This window comes from Schistocerca nitens, chromosome 9 (assembly GCF_023898315.1).
Source record: "Schistocerca nitens isolate TAMUIC-IGC-003100 chromosome 9, iqSchNite1.1, whole genome shotgun sequence".
Classification (NCBI taxonomy): domain Eukaryota; kingdom Metazoa; phylum Arthropoda; class Insecta; order Orthoptera; family Acrididae; genus Schistocerca; species Schistocerca nitens.
In genome coordinates this window covers 536,990,064-537,005,587 of record NC_064622.1, presented here as the reverse complement: position 1 = coordinate 537,005,587, position 15,524 = coordinate 536,990,064, and positions in this window count along the sequence as shown.

Genomic DNA, 15,524 nt, shown 5'->3' with positions numbered 1-15,524 from the left:
ATACACTATTTCTTCATTACTGTATGCCTCGCATCCTCACTTTGAGTAATTGTGACAGAAATTGCGACGCAATAAAATACATTGTGTTTCATGCCTTCTCCTTCGCAATCTAGGAACGTTTCCACGGCAACAACAGGATTTTTTTTGGGGTCGAGGATCTCCTTTCCGATGCACTATTTCTTCTTTACTGTATAACTCGCACCCTCACATTGACGAATTAACAGAGAAATGGCTTCGCAATAAAATACATTGTTTTCCATGCCTTCTCTTTCCCAATCTCGGAACGTTTCTACGGCAACGACAGGAATTTCCTTTGGGGACAAGTATCTCGTTCCTGGTGAACTATTTCTACTCTACTGAATCCCCCGCACTCTCACATTGTCGAATTAACACATAAATAGCGTCATAATGATATACGTTTTGTTCCATGCCTTCTCTTTCCCAATGTAGGATCGTTTCTACACCAATGACAGTATTTGGTTTCTGGGTCGAGGATCTCCTTTCCGATGCACTATTTCTTCTTTACTGCATCCCTCGCACCCTCACATTGAGGAATTGTCACAGAAATTCCGTCGCAATGAAATACATTGGGTTCCATGCCTTCACCATCCCAATCCGGGAACGTTTCTATGGCAACGACAGGATTTTGTTTTCGGGTCGAATATCTCTTTTTCGATGCTTATTTCTTCTTTACTGTATTCCTCGCTTCTTCACATTGAGTAATTGTCACAGAAATTGCGTCGCAACGAAATACATTATGTTGCACGCCTTCTCTTTCCCAATCTGGGTACGTTTCTACGGCAACGACAGGATTTTCTTTTGGGGACGAGTATATCGTTCCCGATGCACTATTTCTTCATTACTGTATCCCTCGCACTCTCACATAGAGGAATTAACACAGAAATTGCGCCGCAATAAAATACATTGTGTTTCATGCCTTCGCTTTCGCAATCTAGGAACGTTTCGACGGGAACGACAGGATTTTTTTTTGGGTCGAGGATCTCCTTTCCGATGCACTATTTCTTCTTTACTCTATCCCTTGCACCCTCACATTGACGAATTAACACAGAAATGGCGTCGCAATAAAATACATTGTTTTCCATGCCTTCTCTTTCCCAATCTCGGAACGTTTCTACGGCAACGACAGCAATTTCCTTTGGGGACGAGTATCTCGTTCCTGATGAACTATTTGTTCTTTACTGTATCCTTCGCACTCTCACATTGTCGAATTAACACATAAATAGCGTTGCAATGATATACGTTTTGTTCCATGCCTTCTCTTTCCCAATCTATGAACGTTTCTACAGCAACGACTGGATTTTGTTTTGGGGACGAGTGTCTCGTTCCCGATGAACAATTTCTTCTTTACTCAATCCCTCGAACTCTAACATTCAGGAATTAACACAGAAATTGAGTCGGAATGAAATACATTGTGTTCGATGCCTTCTCTTTTCCAATCAGGGAACGATTCTATGGCAACGACAGGATTTTCTTTTGGAAATGAGTATCTCGTTCTTGATGCACTATTTCTTCTTTACTGTATCCCTCACAACCTCACATTGAGGAATTAACACAGAAATTGCGTCGACATGTAATACATTGGGTTCCATGCCTCCTCTTTCCAAATCTCGACACGTTTCTACGGCAACGACAGGATTTTCCTTTGGCGACGAGTATCTCGTTCCCAATGAACTGTTTCTTCTTTACTGTATCCCTCGCACCCTCACATTGAGGAATTGTCACAGAAATTCCGTCGCAATGATATACGTTTTGTTCCATGCCCACTCTTTCCCAATCTAGGAACGTTTCTACCGCAATGACAGTAATTTGTTTTTGGGTGGAGGATCTCCTTTCCGATGCACTATTTATTCTTTACTGCATCCCTCGCACCCTCACATTGAGGAATTAACACAGAAATTGCGTTGCAATGACATAAATTGTGTTCCATACCTAATCTTTACCAATATGGGAACGTTTCTACGGCTAAAAAAGGATTTTTTTTGGGGACGAGTATCTCGTTCCCGATGCACTATGTCTTCTTAACTGTATCCCTCGCACGCTCACATTGACGAATTAACACAGAAATAGCGTCGCAATTAAATACATTGTGTTCCATGTCTTCTCTTTCCCAATCTAGGAACGTTTCTACAGCAACGACATGATTTTCGTTTGGGGACGAGTATCTCTTTCCCGATGCAATATTTCTGCCTTACTGTATCCCTCGCACTCTCACTTTGACGAATTAACAAAGAAATTGCGTCGCAATGAAATACATCGTGTACCATGCCTTCTCCTTCCCAATCTGGGATCGTTTCTACGGCAACGACAGGATCTTCTTTTGGGGACGAATATCACGTTCCCGATGCACTATTTCTTCTTCACTGTATCACTCGCACCCTCACATTGAGGAATTAACACAGAAATTGCGTCGCAATGAAATACATTGGGTTCCATGCCTTCTCTATCCCAATCCGGGAACGTGTCTATGGCAACGACTGGATTTTGTTTGTGGTCGAGGACCTCTTTTCGGATGCTCTATTTCTTCTTTACTGTATTCCTCGCATCCTCACATTTAGTAATTGTCACAGAAATTGCGTCGCAATGAAATACATTATGTTGCACGCCTTCTCTTTGCCAATCTGGGAACGTTTCTACGGCAACGACAGGATTTTCTTTTGGGGACGAGTATCTCGTTCCCGATGCACTATTTCTTCATTACTGTATCCCTCGCACTCTCACATTGAGGAATTATCACAGAAATTGCGTCGCAATGAAATACATTGTGTTTCATGCATTCTCCTTCGCAATCTAGGAACGTTTTTACGGCAACGACAGGATTTTTTTTTTTGGGTCAAGGATCTCCTTTCCGATGCACTATTTCTTCTTTACTGTATCCCTTGCACCCTCACATTGACGAATTAACAGAGAAATGGCGTCGCAATAAAATACATTGTTTTCCATGCCTTCTCTTTCCCAATCTCGGAACGTTTCTATGGCAACGACAGGAATTTCCTTTGGGGACGAGTATATCGTTCCTGATGAACTATTTCTTCTTTACTGTATCCCCCGCACTCTCACATTGTCGAATTAACATATAGATAGCGTTGCAATGATATACGTTTTGTTGCATGCCTTCTCTTTCCCAATCTAGGAACGTTTCTACAGCAACGACCGGATTTTGTTTTAGGGACGAGTATCTCGTTCCCGATGAACAATTTCTTCTTTACTCTATCCCTCGATCTCTAACATTCAGGAATTAACACAGAAATTGCGTCGCAATGAAATACATTGTGTTCCATGCCTTCTCATTCCCAATCTGCGAACGGTTCTATGGCAACGACAGAATTTTCTTTTGGGAATGAGTATCTCGTTCTTGATGCACTATTTCTTCTTTACTGTATCCCTCAAACCCTCACGTTGAGGAATTAACACAGAAATTGCGTCGAAATGTAATACATTGGGTTCCATGCCTGGTCTTTCCCAATCTCGAGACGTTTCTACGGCAACGACAGGATTTTCCTTTGGCGATGAGTATCTCGTTCCCGATGATCAATTTCTTCTTTACTGTATCCCTCGCACCCTCACATTGAGGTATTGTCACAGAAATTTCGTCGCAATGATATACGTTTTGTTCCATGCCTTCTCTTTCAAAATCAAGGAACGTTTCTACAGCAAAGACAGTATTTTGTTTTTGGGTCGAGGATCTCCCTTCCGATGCACTATTTCTTCTTTACTGCATCCCTCGCAACCTCACATTGAGGAATTAACACAGAAATAGCGTCGCAATTAAATACATTGTGTTCCATGTCTTCTCTTTCCCAATCTTGGAACGTTTCTACAGCAACGACAGGATTTTTCCTTTTGGGGACGAGTATCTCGTTCCCGATGCACTATTTCTTCCTTACTGTATCCCTCGCACTCTCACATTGACGAATTAACAAAGAAATTGCGTCGCAATGAAATACATTGGGTTCCATGCCTTCTCTATCCCAATCGGGGAACGTTTCTATGGCAACAACTGGATTTTATTTTCGGGTTGAGGACCTCTTTACCGATGCACTATTTCTTCTTTACTGTATTCCTCGCATCCTCACATTGAGTAATTGTCACAGAAATTGCGTCGCAATGAAATACATTATGTTGCACGCCTTCTCTTTCCCAATCTGGGAATGTTTCCACGGCAACGACAGGATTTTCTTTTGGGGACGAGTATCTCGTTCCTGATGATTTCTTCTTCACTGTATCCCTCGCACTCTCACATTTTCGAATTAACAAATAAATAGCGTCGCAATGATATACGTTTTGTTCCATGCCTTCTCTTTCCCAATCTAGGAACGTTTCTACGACAAAGACAGTATTTTGTTTTTGAGTCGAGGATCTCCTTTACGATGCACTATTTCTTCTTTACTGCATCCCTCGCACCCTCACATTGAGTAATTGTCACAGAAATAGCGTCGCAATGAAATACATTATATTGCACGCCTTCTCTTTCCCAATCTGGGATCGTTTCTACGGCAACGACAGGATTTTTTTGGGGTCGAGGATCTCCTTTCCAATGCACTATTTCTCCTTTACTGTATCCCCCGCACCCTCACATTGACGAATTAACAGAGAAATGGCGTCGCAATAAAATACATTGTTTTCCATGCCTTCTCTTTCCCAATCTCGGAACGTTTCTACGGCAACGACAGGAATTTCCTTTGTGGACAAGTATCTCGTTCCTGATGAATTATTTCTTCTTTACTGTATCCCTCGCACTCTCACATTGTCGAATTAACACATAAACAGCGTCAAAATGATATACGTTTTGTTCCATGCCTTCTCTTTCCCAATGTAGGATCGTTTCTACATCAATGACTGTATTTGGTTTTTGGGTCGAGGATCTCCTTTCCGATGCACTATTTCTTCTTTACTGTATCCTTCGCACTCTCACATTGAGGAATTAACACAGAAATTGCGTCGCAATGAAATACATTGTGTTCCATGCCTTCTCCTTCGCAATCTGGGAACGTTTCTACGGCAACGACAGGATTTTCCTTTAGGGACGAATATTTCGTTCCCGATGCACTATTACTTCTTTACTGTATCCCTCGCACTCCCACATTGACGAATTAACACAGAAATAGCATCGCAATGAAATACATTGCGTTCCATGCCTCCTCTCTCCAGAACTGGGAACGTTTCTACAGCAACGACAGGATTTCCTTTTGGGGACGAGTATCTCGTTCCCGATGCACTATTTCTTCTTTACTGTATCCCTCGCACTCTCACATTGACGAATTAACACAGAAATTGCGTCGCAATGAAATACATTGAGTTCCATGCCATCTCTTTCCCAATCTGGGAACGTTACTACGGCAACAACGGGTTTTTCCTTTGGGGACGTGTATCTCGTTCTCGATGCACTATTTCTTCTTTACTGAATCCCTCGCACCCTCACATTGAAGATTTTAACACAGAAATTGCGTCGCAATGATATACATTGTGTTCCATGCCTTCTCTTTCCGAATCCGGAATCGTTTCTACGGCAACGACAGGATCTTCTTTTGGGGACGAATATCACGTTCCCGATGCACTATTTCTTCTTTACTGTATCCCCCCCCACCCTCACATTGAGGAATTAACACAGAAATTGCGTCGCAATGAAATACATTGGGTTCCATGCCAGCTCTATCCCAATCCGGGAACGTTTCTATGGCAACGAGTGGATTTTGTTTTCGGGTCGAGGACCTCTTTTCCACTGCACTATTTCTTCTTTACTGTATTCCTCCTATCCTCACCTTTAGTAATTATAACAGAAATTGCGTCGCAATGAAATACATTATGTTGCACGCCTTCTCTTTCCCAATCTGGGAACGTTTCTACGGCAACGACAGGATTTTCTTTTGGGGACGAGTATCTCGTTCACGATGCACTATTTCTTCATTATTCTATCCCTCGCACTCTCACATTGAGGAATTAACACAGAAATTGCGTCGCAATAAAATACATTGTGTTTCATGCCTTCTCCTTCGCAATGTAGGAACGTTTCCACGACAATGACAGGATTTTTTTTGGGGTCGAAGATCTCCTTTCCGATGCACTATTTTTTCTATCCTGTATCGCTCGCACCCTCACATTGACGAATTAACACAGAAATGACGTCGCAATAAAATACATTGTTTTCCATGCCTTCTTTTTCCCAATCTCGAAACATTTCTACGGCAACGATAGGAGTTTCCTTTGGGGACGAGTATCTCGTTCCTGATGAACTATTTCATCTTTACTGTATCCCTCGCACTCTCACATTGTCGAATTAACACATAAATAGCGTCGCAATGATATCCGTTTTGTTCCATGCCTTCTCTTTCCCAATCTAGGAACGTTTCTACAGCAATGACAGTATTTTGTTTTTGGGTCGAGGATCTCCTTTCCGATGCACTATTTCTTCTTTACTGCATCCCTCGCACTCTCACTTTGACGGATTAAGAAAGAAATTGCGCCGCAATGAAATACATTGTGTTCCATGCCCACTCTTTCCCAATGTGGGAACATTTCCTCGGGAACGAAAGGATCTTCTTTTGGGGACGAGTATCTCGATCCCGATACACTATTTCTTCTTTACTGTATCCCTCGCACCCACACATTGACGAATTAACACAGAGATTGCGTCGCAATGAAATAGATTGTGTTCCATGCCTTCTCTTTCCGAATCTGGGATCGTTTCTACGGCAACGACAGGATCTACTTTTGGGGACGAATATCACGTTCCCCATGCACTATTTCTTCTTTACTGTATCCCTCGCACCCTCACATTGAGGAATTAACACAGAAATTGCGTCGCATTGAAGTACATTGGGTTCCATGCCTTCTCTATCCCAATCCGGGAACGTTGCTATGGAAACGACTGGATTTTTTTTTCGAGTCGAGGACCTCTTTTCCGATGAACTATTTCTTCTTTACTGTATTCCTCGCATCCTCACATTGAGTAATTGTCACAGAAATTGCGTCGCAATGAAATACATTATGTTGCACACCCTCTCTTTCCCAATCTGGGAACGTTTCTATGGCAACGACAGGATTTTCTTTTGGGGACGAGTATCGCGTTCCCGATGCACTATTTCTTCATTAGTGTATCCCTCGCACTCTCACATTGAGCAATTAACACAGAAATTGCGTCGCAATAAAATACATTGTGTTTCATGCCTTCTCCTTCACAATCTAGGAACGTTTCAACGGCAACGACACGATTTTTTTGGGGTCGAGGATCTCCTTTCCGATGCACTATTTCATCTTTACTGTATCCCTCGCAACCTCACATTGACGAATTAATACAGAAATGGCGTCGCAAAAAAATACATTGTCTTCCATGCCTTCTGTTTACCAATCTCGGAACGTTTCTACAGCAACGACAGGATTTTCTTTTGGGAATGACTATCTCGTTCCTGATGAACTATTTCTTCTTTACTGTATCCCTCACAACCTCACATTGAGGAATTAACACAGAAATGACGTCGAAATGTAATACATTGGGTTCCATGCCTCCTCTTTCCGAATCTCGAGACGTTTCTACGGCAACGACAGGATTTTCCTTTGGGGACGAGTATCTCGTTCCCGATTAACTGTTTCTTCTTTACTGCATCGCTCGCACCCTCACATTGAGGAATTAACACAGAAATTGCGTTGCAATGACATAAATTGTGTTGCATACCTTCTCTTTACCAATCTGGGAACGTTTCTACGGCAACAAAAGGATTTTTTTTGGGGACGAGTATCTCGTTCCCGATGCACTATTTCTTCTTTACTGTATCCCTCGCACTCTCACATTGACGAATTAACAAAGAAATAGCGTCGCAATGAAATACATTGTGTTCTATGCCTTCTCCTTCAAAATCTGGGAACTTTTCTGCGGCAACGACGGATTTTCCTTTGGGGACGAGTATCTCGTTCTCGATGCACTATTTCTTCTTTACTGTATCCCTCACACCCTCATATTGACGAATTAACACAGAAATTGCGTCGCAATGAAATACATTATGTTGCACGCCTTCTCTTTCCCAATGTGGGAACGTTTCAACGGCAAAGACAGGATTTTCTTTTGGGAACGAGTCTCTCGTTCACGATGCACTATTCCTTCATTATTGTATTCCTCGCACTCTCACATTGGGAATTAACACAGAAATTGCGTCGCAATAAAATACATTGTGTTTCATGGCTTCTCCTTCCCAATCTAGGAACGTTTCTACGGCAATGACAGTATTTTGTTTTAGGGTCGATGAGGAATTAACACAGAAATTGCGTTGCAATGACATAAATTGTGTTCCATACCTTCTCTGTACCAATCTGGGAACGTTTCTACCTCAACAAAAGGATTTTTTTTGGGGACTAGTATCTCGTTCCCGATGCACTATTTCTTCTTTACTGCATCCCTCGCACTCTTACATTGACGAATTTACACAGAAATTGCGCCGCAATGAAATACATTGTGTTCCATGCCCTCTCTTTCCCAATCTGGGATCATTTCTTCGGGAACGAAAGGATCGTCTTTTGGGGACGAGTATCTCGATCCCGATACACTATTTCTTCTTTACTGTATCCCTCGCAACCTCACATTGAGGAATTAACACAGAAATTGCGTCGCAATGAAGTACATTGGGTTCCATGCCTTCTCTATCCGAATCCCGGAACTTTTCTATAGCAACGACTGGATTTCGTTTTCGGGTCGAGGACCTCTTTTCCGATGAACTATATCTTCTTTATTGTATTCCTCGCATCCTCACATTGAGTAATTGTCACAGAAATTGCGTCGCAATGTAATACATTTTGTTGCACACCTTATCTTTCCCAATCTGGGATCGTTTCTACGGCAACGACAGGATTTTGTTTTGGGGAAGAGTATCTCGTTCCCGATGCAATATTTCTTCATTACTGTATCCCTCGCACTCTCACATTGAGGAATTAACACAGAAATTGCGTCGCAATAAAATACATTGTGTTTCATGCCTTCTCCGTCGCAAACTAGGAACGTTTCCACGGCAACGACACGATTTTTTTTGGGGTCGAGGATCTCCTTTCCGATGCACTATCTCTTCGTTACTGTACCCCTCGCACCTTCACATTCACGAATTAATACAGAAATAGCGTCGCAATAAAATACATTGTTTTCCATGCATTCTCTTTCCCACTCTCGGAACGTCTCTATGGCAACGACAGGAATTTCTTTTGGGAACGAGTATCTCGTTCCCGATGAAGAATTTCTTCTTTACTCTATCCCTCGAACTCTAACATTCAGGAATTAATACAGAAATTGAGTCGCAATGAAATACATTGTGTTCCATGCCTTCTCTTTCCCAATCTGGGAATGGTTCTATGGCAACGACAGGATTTTCTTTTGGGAATGAGTATCTCGTTCTTGATGCACTATTTCTTCTTTACTGTATCCCTCACAACCTCACATTGAGGAATTAACACAGAAATTGCGTCGAAATGTAATACATTGGGTTCCATGCCTCCTCTTCCCCAATCTCGAGACGTTTCTACGGTAACGACAGGATTTTCCTTTGGGACGAGTACCTCGTTCCCGATGAACTGTTTCTTCTTTACTGTATCCCTCGCACTCCCACATAGACGAATTAATGCAGAAATAGAGTCGCAATAAAATACATTGTTTTCCATGCCTTCTCATTCCCAATCTAGGAACATTTCTACAGCAATGACAGTATTTTGTTTTTATGTCGAGGATCTCCTCCGATGCACTATTTCTTCTTTACTGCATCCCTTGCACACTCACATTGGGGAATTAACACAGAAATTGCGTTGCAATGACATAAATTGTGTTCCATACCTTCTCTTTACCAATCTGGGAACGTTTCTACGGCAACAGAAGGATTTTTTTTTGGGGACGAGTATCTCGTTCCCGATGCACTATTTCTTCTTTACTGTATCCCTCGCACTCTTACATTGACGAATTAACACAGAAATAGCTTCGCAATTAAATACATTGTGTTCCGTGTCTTCTCTTTCCCAATCTAGGAACGATTCTACAGCAACGACAGGCTTTTCTTTTGGGGACGAGTATCTCGTCCCGATGCACTATTTCTTCATTATTGTATCCCTCGCACTCTCACATTGAGGAATTAACACAGAAATTGCGTCGCAATAAAATACATTGTGTTTCATGCCTTCTCCTTTGCAATCTAGGAACGTTTCCACGGCAAAGACAGGATCTCCTTTCCGATGCACTATATCTTCTTCACTGTATCCCTCGCACCCTCACATTGACGAATTAACACAGAAATGGCGTCGCAATAAAATACATTGTTTTCCATGCCTTCTCTTTCCCAATCTCGGAACGTTTCTACGGCAACGACAGGAATTTCCTTTGGGGACGAGTATCTCGTTCCTGATGAACTATTTCTTCTTTACTGTATCCCTTGCACTCTCACATTGTCGAATTAACACATCAATAGCGTCGCAATGATATACGTTTTGTTCCATGCCTTCTCTTTCCCAATCTAGGAATGTTTCTACAGCAATGACAGTATTTTGTTTTTGGGTCGAGGATCTCCTTTCCGATGCACTATTTCTTCTTTACTGCATCGCTCGCACCTTCACATTGAGGAATTGTCACAGAAATTCCGTCGCAATGAAATACATTGTGTTCCACTCGTTCTCTTTCCCAATCTGGTAACGTATCTTCAGCAACGTCAGGATTTTCTTTTGGGGACGAGTATCCCGTTCCCGATGCACTAATTCTTCTTTACTGTATCCCTCGCACTCTCACATTGAAAAATTAACATAGAAATTGCACCGTAATGAAATACATTGTGTTCCATGCCTTCTCATTCCCAATGTTGGAACATTTCTACGGCAACGAAAGGATCTTCTTTTGGGGACGAGTATCTCGATCCCGATGCACTATTTCTTCTTTACTGTATCCCTCGCACCCTCACATTGACGAATTAACACAGAAATTGCGTTGCAATGAAATACATTGTGTTCCATGCCTTCTCTTTCCGAATCTGGGATCGTTTCTACGGCAACGGCAGAATCTTCTTTTGGGGACGAATATCACGTTCCCCATGCACTATTTCTTCTTTACTGTATCCCTCGCAACCTCACATTGAGGAATTAACACAGAAATTGCGTCGCAATGAAGTACATTGGGTTCCATGACCTCTCTATCCCATTCCGTGAACTATAAAATAAATAAAAATAAAATTTCGAAAAAATATTAATGATTAATTATTCTGTATGTTTGAAGATTGGTTGTAATTGGTATTTGCTTATCTGGAACGTGGACGTTTAATTATTCGGTATCAGACGCTTGACAATGGCTATTTGGAAAAGGCAATGTAACTCGTAGTTGACCGTGAAAGAAAACTGAAATAATCGGACTTCGTAATTAAATCGTTTCCAAAGACTGCTGCGGTAGGTACGGACTCATGATCTAATCTCAATATTACAATGATTTGCCAGCCATGCCAATACGTCGTTCAGAGGTGATTGTCTACTAAACATAAAAAAGTTACACAGTTAGTTAAATCAGATATATTCAATGAAATAGCCTACAGTTCATAAACCTACATACTTTTATAAATATAAATTAATTACAGAATCGAGTGCCTAGTGTGGTTGCATCTCGCAGTATTCTTCTATAACATGAAAATATGGCGGTGTGCCAGACAATAAAATAAAATACATGCTTCTCGCACCACTTCTACCTAAGCTCTCTCTTCTCTTAATCAAACATAAGAGTAACGTAATTATTCTTTTGTCTTTATCAGCGACACAGCGCTGCAGTTGTGTGCCATAGGCTTTATTTATTAGTCACTGATTATTTATTTAATTAATATTTCGCGTTTCCGCGGAAACTCACGCTCGGCATGCAAATGTGCCTTTATATTGCCCCCTGAATTGCGAGGCGAAAGGACACACCTGCAGGCGAGCAATTCACCTAAAGGCACAAGAAAATCTATCTACAACTATTCACATGACTTACATTACACACATTATACACATTATATACAAAATTTGAATGACGCAGGTGCGCCGTAAAAGTTCTTATGTTGGCAGATAGAGTGCGCGCATGCGCAGAAGCGTCTGTGTGACTCCGGCAGTGCCGTTATATCATACAGTTATATCACGCGGCACAGTAATGCAGTTCATATTGTTCGTGTGCGGGCGTATCTTAGTCGTTGCACAAAGAAAATATTCAACCAAGATTACATATGAAGACTACATTCTATAACAGGTAACTTAGTTTTAAATTTACAATATTTCTTATATCACAATACAACTCAGATTGTTGAATGTTCTTAGTTACATAGTATTGTTTTGAAATACTTCAAAGAAAAATGTCCGTATGTTTCAGGTGCGTCGACCTATTCACATCGTGTCGTTATTACAGTTCATATTCATCTGCTGCACAATAATTTTTTCACAGGTTAGTATCATCGTTGTATAACAACGTGATTAAAACATAAGCGTGTCCATTTCCATTTCCATTATAGTCGTTGTGATGCAGTTCGTTGTGACTAAAGAACATTGTTTATTATAGATCTGACGTGACCCGTTAGTAATTGGTCCAGGTGCAGTTCGTTTTTTACATTCCGTGGAAGCTTGGTTGCAGAACCTCGGACGGCACATAGATGGCGTGGATCCTTGGACAGTCCAGGTAAGAGTGTCCGTCACATTTCGAGAACATTTCATTCCCTGAAGTTCCAACCAAAATTCTTCCACCCGTCGTGTTGTTTTCTGGACAGGCACTTTGTGTGCGTTTAATCCAGTTAACATCTTGAAGTTAGGTACTGTAGTATTGTCACTAGACGATGCACGAATTATGCACTTCACATTTTCAGTTTTTTGCTGAATATAGCTCACCTAAATGTTCGTAGTTATTAATCAAAGAAATGGTTCATCGCGTTTACATAGGTACGATGCATAATGAATGTCATTAACAGTTCCTTTCACATAGGTTTCTGCGTAGTTGCAGAGTTAATAATGTTCATTAATGTCCGTGAACAATGGTTCACTATGCAATGTCCTTTTGGCACTCGTTTTGTTCAAATTTCTTTTACATAGTAACAGTTACATTATACATCATTGAAAGAGAAGCAAAAAAAAATATAGGTAATCATACATACACACGTCACATATTTTCTTAGCATAAATATAATACAGTTGCACATAAACATGTTTACATCATTATTACATAGCTATGGGTTATTACATTGTGTCACATTTGATTACATGAATTGCAGATAATTAGGTCCTCTTTAAGGGTTTTGCTGGGATTTTATCGATGTTTATTTTGTGATGTCATCTGAATTTAAGATAGGTTAGACACAACATTCATTACATCAGTAGGCAAGACCAGGCATTTTCACTACTCAATAAATATTCAAAATAGTAAGAGAGAAAATGTTTGATTCCTCGCGTTTTGTGCGTGTGTGTATAGTGTCTGTGTGGCCTTGACTACTGATAGATGCTTTTCGTGTTGAGAGATGTGCGTCTAATCTATTTCTCAAAGTAAAAGTTCGCTTCACAGATGACGTCTGTCGGTTCGTCAGGTGTCACACCAAGTCAGTGATACCCACAGTCACAAATGTTCCGTGAAAAAATTAATATATCATTCACTGCTACGTAAACATAAATTTTACTTTAATATTCCGTCTTCCAGGTGGTGGCGCGCGCTGAAAGAAGAGTTCTTCTGCCTTCAACTGCGTCACTGGAACCGCTGAAATGAAAATTTCTGTACTACTTACTATCTGTGTTGTAGCAACAGAGTTTTTTGGAGTTGCTTAGCAATGTTTTGATGGATGTGACTTTGACATTATTCCGCATGAAATGCTCTAAGATCTCGGTGTGCGTATAGCCCAATAATTTTGTTAGTTCTACGATGTTGTAACAAATACGCACCAGGATGCGGTATGTTAACAATTATATAAGGTCCTTCATATAGCAGACGCCACTTAGCGTTGCGTCGTTTGAGTGCTACAGATTTATGATGAGTACGAAGTAGTACAAGCATTCCTACCTCGAATTTTTGTTTTCTTTTTATTATGTTTCTGTGATGTTTGTTTCGTATCTGTGCGTGATGTGTCAGCGTAGTCAAAACTTCTTTTATTTTCTGTTCAGGTGTGATTTCCTTGTCTGACAACTTAGGTAATGGTTCTATCCACTGATCGTTCTGTTTGCAATTGAACATGATCTCGTTAGGTGTGTAATTTGTATCGTAAATATTTAAGTTATTGTGTACGTCTTCGAAAAGACTTAGGTAGGACACCCAATTAGTATGTTTTGATGAAATATAGGTCCTCATGAATCGGTTTAATTCTCGGAAAAGTCTCTCAGTCGCGTTACATTGTGGACTAAACTTTGAAATAGATATACTTCTAATGTTATTGTCCTTCAAGAAATTTCTCCATTTGTACCCAGAGTAGTATGCTGCATTATCTGACAGAATTGCTTTAGGTTTTCCCACGTGCGTCAGGTAATCACTTGAGAATCTTCGTATTATAGCACTTGCAGTGGCGGATTTTAAAGCATAAAGTTTTACATGTTTAGAAAATATATCGTAAAAAGCCAAGATATATTTGACGCCTCCAGAGCTTGCTGGATGCGGTCCACTGATTTCAGTACACAGAATTTCCAGGGGTTTACTGGGTAAAATAGAATGTAAATCTGTCTTTGTGGATAAATTCTGAGGTTTTGATTTTTGACACATGACACATATTTTCAGTTCCCTGTAAATTTTCCTTCTCATATTGCTAAAATAACAGTATGTGCTGAGCTTTGCTAAACACTTTTTCGTCCCATAATGACCCCAAACTAAGTGTGTGTGCCAAATTAGATTACGTTCAGACTCTTTGGGAATGCATACACACCAGTTAGTAGCATTTGAATGTCGGCGATAAAATAACACATCATTGTGTAACTTGTAATACTTAGTCAAAGGATGATTGTGTTTTTCTACCAGTAATGTTATTATCTTATACCAGTGAGGATCAGATTTTTGTAATTTAGCCATGTTTCTGCGCATATCAATATAATATTGGTGATACTGCTTGTCTTGCATTAAGAGAATCCTGTAGTCATTTATATTTTCTAAGTCACTGTTGGTTTCATTCATACCTTGTGGAAGTCTAGACAAAGCGTCGGCAATGGTGTTGTCCTTACCTTTTATGTACTTAATTTCAAAAGAGTAGTTCTGAAGTGTAACTGCCCATCGTGATAGTCTAGGATGTACAAGTTTACAAGTTAACAAAAATGTCAGGGCCTGGTGGTCGGTATAAATTACTGTATGTTTTCCAAATAAATAATAATTGAATTTCTTGAATGCCCATTCTATGGAAAGTGTTTCTAACTCAGTAGTGGAGTATGTACGCTCACATTCAGATAGAGTACGACTCGCAAACCCAATAATTCTTATCTGTTCCTTATCTTTATTCTTTACAACTTGAAATAAGCAACATCCCAAACCAGTACGTGAAGCGTCACAAGTCATACAAAAATCTAAATGGAAATCTGGATGGCTCAATATG